Source organism: Bos grunniens, chromosome 15 (assembly GCF_055505025.1).
Source record: "Bos grunniens cultivar Pamir isolate PY7600 chromosome 15, Bosgru_T2T1.0, whole genome shotgun sequence".
Lineage (NCBI taxonomy): Eukaryota > Metazoa > Chordata > Mammalia > Artiodactyla > Bovidae > Bos > Bos grunniens.
In genome coordinates this window covers 29,485,021-29,491,020 of record NC_141179.1, presented here as the reverse complement: position 1 = coordinate 29,491,020, position 6,000 = coordinate 29,485,021, and positions in this window count along the sequence as shown.

The window sequence follows — 6,000 nt, the reverse complement described above, 5'->3', positions numbered from 1 at the left end:
ATTCTTAGAAAAGTGCAACTTTCCAAAACTGAACCAGGAAGAAATAGAAAATCTTAACAGACCCATCACAAGCACAGAAATTGAAACTGTAATCAGAAATCTTCCAGCAAACAAAAGCCCAGGTCCAGATGGCTTCACAGCTGAATTCTACCAAAAATTTAGAGAAGAGCTAACACCTATCCTACTCAAACTCTTCCAGAAAATTGCAGAGGAAGGTAAACTTCCAAACTCATTCTATGAGGCCACCATCACCCTAATACCAAAACCTGACAAAGATGCCACAAAGAAAAAAAAAAAAAAGAAAACTACAGGCCAATATCACTGATGAACATAGATGCAAAAATCCTTAACAAAATTCTAGCAATCAGAATCCAACAACACATTAAAAAGATCATACACCATGACCAAGTGGGCTTTATCCCAGGGATGCAAGGATTCTTCAGTATCTGCAAATCAATCAATGTAATACACCACATTAACAAATTGAAAAATGAAACCATATGATTATCTCAATAGATGCAGAGAAAGCCTTTGACAAAATTCAACATCCATTTATGATAGAAACTCTCTAGAAAGCAGGAATAGAAGGAACATACCTCAACATAATAAAAGCTATATATGACAAACCCACAGCAAACATTATCTTCAATGGTAAAAAATTGAAAGCATTTCCCCTAAAGTCAGGAACAAGACAAGGGTGCCCACTTTCACCACTATTATTCAACATAGTTTTGGAAGTTTTGGCCACAGCAATCAGAGCAGAAAAAGAAATAAAAGGAATCCAAATTGGAAAAGAAGTAAAACTCTCACTGTTTGCAGATGACATGATCCTCTACATAGAAAACCCTAAAGACTCCACCAGAAAATTACTAGAGCTAATCAATTAATATAGTAAAGTTGCAGGATATAAAATCAACACACAGAAATCCCTTGCATTCCTATACACTAATAATGAGAAAATAGAGAAATTAAGGAAACAATTCTATTCACCATTGCAATGAAAAGAATAAAATACTTAGGAATATATCTACCTAAAGAAACTAAAGACCTATATATAGAAAACTATAAAACACTGGTGAAAGAAATCAAAGAGGACACTAATAGATGGAGAAATATACCATGTTCATGGATCGGAAGAATCAATATAGTGAAAATGAGTATAGTACCCAAAGCAATCTATAGATTCAATGCAATCCCTATTAAGCTACCAACAGTATTTTTCACAGAGCTAGAACAAATAATTTCACAATTTGTATGGAAATACAAAAAACTCGAATAGCCAAAGCAATCTTGAGAAAGAAGAATGGAACTGGAGGAATCAACCTGCCTGACTTCAGGCTCTACTACAAAGCCACAGTCATCAAGACAGTATGGTACTGGCACAAAGACAGAAATATAGATCAATGGAACAAAATAGAAAGCCCAGAGATAAATCTATGCACCTACGGACACCTTATCTTTGACAAAGGAGGCAAGAATATACAATGGAGAAAAGACAATCTCTTTAACAAGTGGTGCTGGGAAAACTGGTCAACCACCACTTGTAAAAGAATGAAACTAGAACACTTTCTAACACCATACACAAAAATAAACTCACAATGGATTAAAGATCTAAATGTAAGACCAGAAACTATAAAACTCCTAGAGGAGAACATAGGCAAAACACTCTCCGACATACATCACAGCAGTATCCTCTATGACCCACCTCCCAGAATATTGGAAATAAAAGCGAAAATAAACAAATGGGACCTAATTAAACTTAAAAGCTTCTGCACAACAAAAGAAACTATAAGCAAGGTGAAAAGATAGCCTTCAGAATGGGAGAAAATAATAGCAAATGAAGCAACTGACAAACAACTAATCTCAAAAATATACAAGCAACTCCTGCAGCTCAATTCCAGAAAAATAACCCCATCAAAAAATGGGCCAAAGAACTAAATAGACATTTCTCCAAAGAAGACATACAGATGGCTAACAAACACATGAAAAGATGCTCAACATCACTCATTATCAGAGAAATGCAAATCAAAACCACAATGAGGTACCATTTCATGCCAGTCAGAATGGCTGCGATCCAAAAGTCTACAAGCAATAAATGCTGGAGAGGGTGTGGAGAAAAGGGAACCCTTTTACACTGTTGGTGGGAATGCAAACTAGTACAGCCACTATGGAGAACAGTGTGGAAATTCCTTAAAAAACTGGAAATAGAACTGCCTTATGATCCAGCAATCCCACCGCTGGGCATACACACTGAGGAAACCAGAAGGGAAAGAGACACGTGTACCCCAATGTTCATCACAGCACTATTTATAATAGCCAGGACATGGAAGCAACCTAGATGTCCATCAGCAGATGAATGGATAAGAAAGCTGTGGTACATATACACAATGGAGTATTACTCAGCCATTAAAAAGAATACATTTGAATCAGTTCTAATGAGATGGATGAAACTGGAGCCTATTATACAGAGTAAAGTAAGCCAGAAAGAAAAACACCAATACAGTATACTAATGCATATATATGGAATTTAGAAAGATGGTAACGATAACCCTGTGTGCGAGACAGCAAAAGAGACACAGATGTATAAAACAGTCTTTTGGACTCTGTGGGAGAGGGAGAGGGTGGGATGATTTGGGAGAATGGCACTGAAACATGTATAATATCATATATGAAATGAATTGCCAGTCCAAGTTCGATGCATGATACTGGTGCTTGGGGCTGGTATCCCTCTGGGACGATCCAGAGGGATGGTACGGGGAGGGAGGAAGGAAGGGGTTCGGGATGGGGAACACGTGTATACCTGTGGCAGATTCATGTTGATGTATAGCAAAACCAATACAATATTGTAAAGTAATTAACCTCCAATTAAAATAAATAAATTTAAATTAAAACAACAATAACAAAAAAAGATGCAGAATATATCACTCTAGAAATTCCCCTCATGCCTGTCCACTCAATCCCTTCCTCCACTTGCCCAAGGGAAACACCATTAGGATATTTTCCCACCAAACATTAGTTTTGCCTGTTCTAGAACTTCATATAAATAGAATCAAAGAGTAAGTACTACTTTATGTCTGGCTAATTTTGTTCAGCATAATATATTTGAGATTCATCAATGTGGCTGTAATGTATCAGTAGTTTATTCCTTTTTATTGCTGGAGAAGACTCTTGAGAGTCCCTTGGACTGCAAGGAGATCAAACCAGTCCATCCTAAAGGAAATCAGTCCTGAGTATTCATTGGATGGACTGATGCTGAAGCTGAAGCTCCAATACTTTGGCCACCTGATGCGAAGAACTGACTCATTGGAAAAGACCCTGATGTTGGGAAAGATTGAAGGCGAGAGAAGGGGACGACAGAGGATGAGATGGTTGGATGGCATTGCCGACTCAGTGGACATGAGTTTGAGTGGACTTGGGGAGATGGTGATGGATAGTGAAGCCTGGTGTGCTGCAGTCCATGGGGTCACAAAGAGTTGGATGCTACTGAGCAACTGAATTGAACTGAACTTGAACTGATCGTTCAGTTCAAGGCATGAGTATTCTACAGAGTATTTATCTGTTGATGGACCCTTGGGCTATTTCCAGTTTGGGCTTAATATGAATAAAGCTTCTTCAAATATTCTTATACAAACCTTTTTGTGGGTATATTCATCTCTCATGGATAAATACTAAGGCTTAGGGAGTGGAATTGCTAAGGTGATTAGCTTTATATGAAGCTTAGCTTTATAAGAAACTGCTAGACCTTTTGGACTTCCCCTTTGTGGTCCAGTGGTTAAGAATCCACCTGCCAATATAGGGGACATGGGTTCAATCCCTGGCCTGGGAAGATCCCACATGCCTTGGGACAGCTAAGCCCCAGCACCACAACTACTGAAGCCCATGCGCCTAGAGCCAGTGCTCTGCAACCACAGAAGCCACGGTAATGAGAAGCCCGCACGTCACAACTAGGAAGTAGCCCCCACTTGCCATGGCTAGAGAAAGCGTGCCTGCAGCAACAAAGACCCAGCACAGCCAAAAGACAAACAAAAAACTGCTAGACCTTTTTTCAACATGGTCATGGGAACAGCTTTCAAAAGCCAACTAAGTATAACCACAAGCAACTAAATTTACTGAGTGTAAATTTCTGCGGGAACTGAGCATAGAGCTTTACTTAAATATAGCATTTCACCTGATTCTTATACCAAGTGTATGGGGAAGAAATTATTATTCTCATTTCTCATGTAAGATAATTGAGGCACAGAGAATTAAATATCTGCCCAAGGTCACACAGCGAGTAAGTGGCCAAGGTTGGATCTGGACTCCCGTTCCTCTGCCTCATGATTCTAGTATTTAATAGCAAAACAGAAGAAAAGAAGAAAAAAAAAAAAAGAAGAAGGAAGTGGCTATTTCCTTTCTTAAGGATGAAAGTTGGTCCTGGTAAACAAGAGATACTGAATTCATCAATAAACACTATATAAATGTAAATTCTCCTCCATTACTTAGATGCGGTGCATATGATAAACAGGGAGATAGGCAGATACATCCATTGAGGATTCTTTATCTTCCTGGGAGACATTTCAAGGTTATCTTAAAGACACCCCATCTATCCAGCTCTGTGCAAATCCATCTAACGTCTCTTTAGAATATGAAGGGTTAAACTTCAGACTCTCTTCCTTGGGCTGGTTAATTAGATTATGATGCCTCTTTTCTATAATTAAGAAAAAAGAGTCTGAGGTTTTACTGGGGAAGTGTTCACATCAGCTGCCAAAAGACGGAGAGATAGGAGCACATTCCTGCCCACGCTTTTACTAAGTAGAGCTCAGTTTCAGATCCTAACTTGCCCTGGACCATCTGTAGGAAATTTGAGGCAAGGAGGAGGACCCAAGCGAACACATGTCTCCCTTGGGCTGAGAGCCCACCTCTCATCTAGGACTTTGACATCCTCTCTCATTTTTGAGAGACATTCCCATGGAAAAGAAATGCAAAAAAGCAAAATGGCTGTCTGAGGAGGCCTTACAAATAGCTGTGAAAAGAAGAGAAGCGAAAAGCAAAGGAGAAAAAGAAAGATATAAGCATCTGAATGCAGAATTCCAAAGAATAGCAAGGAGAGATAAGAAAGCCTTCCTCAGTGATCAATGCAAAGAAATAGAGGAAAACAACAGAATGGGAAAGACTAGAGATCTCTTGAAGAAAATTAGAGATACCAAGGGAACATTTCATGCAAAGATGGGCTCGATAAAGGACAGAAATGGTATGGACATAGCAGAAGTAGAAGATATTAAGAAGAAGTGGCAAGAATACACAGAAGAACTATACAAAAAAGATCTTCATGACCCAGATAATCACGATGGTGTGATCACTCAGCTAGAGCCAGACATCCTGGAATGTGAAGTCAAGTGCGCCTTAGGAAGCATCACTATGAACAAAGCTAGTAGAGGTTGATGGAATTCCAGTTGAGCTACTTCAAATCCTGAAAGATGATGCTGTGAAAGTGCTGCACTCAATATGCCAGCAAGTTTGGAAAACTCAGCAGTGGCCACAAGACTGGAAAAAGTCAGTTTTCATTCCAATCCCAAAGAAAGGCAATGCCAAAGAATGCTCAAACTACCACACAATTGCACTCATCTCACACGCTAGTAAAGTAATGCTCAAAATTCTCCAAGCCAGGCTTCAGCAATATGTGAACCGTAAACTTCCAGATGTTCAAGCTGGTTTTAGAAAAGGGAGAGGAACCAGAGATCAAATTGCCAACATCCTCTGGATCATGGAAAAAGCAAGAGAGTTCCAGAAAAACATCTATTTCTGCTTTATTGACTATGCCAAAGCCTTTGACTGTGTGGATCACAATAAACTGTGGAAAATTCTGAGAGATGGGAATACCAGACCACCTGACCTGCCTCTTGAGAAATTTGTATGCAGGTCAGGAAGCAACAGTTAGAACTGGACATGGAACAATAGACTGGTTCCAATAGGAAAAGGAATACATCAAGGCTGTATATTGTCACCCTGCTTATTTAACTT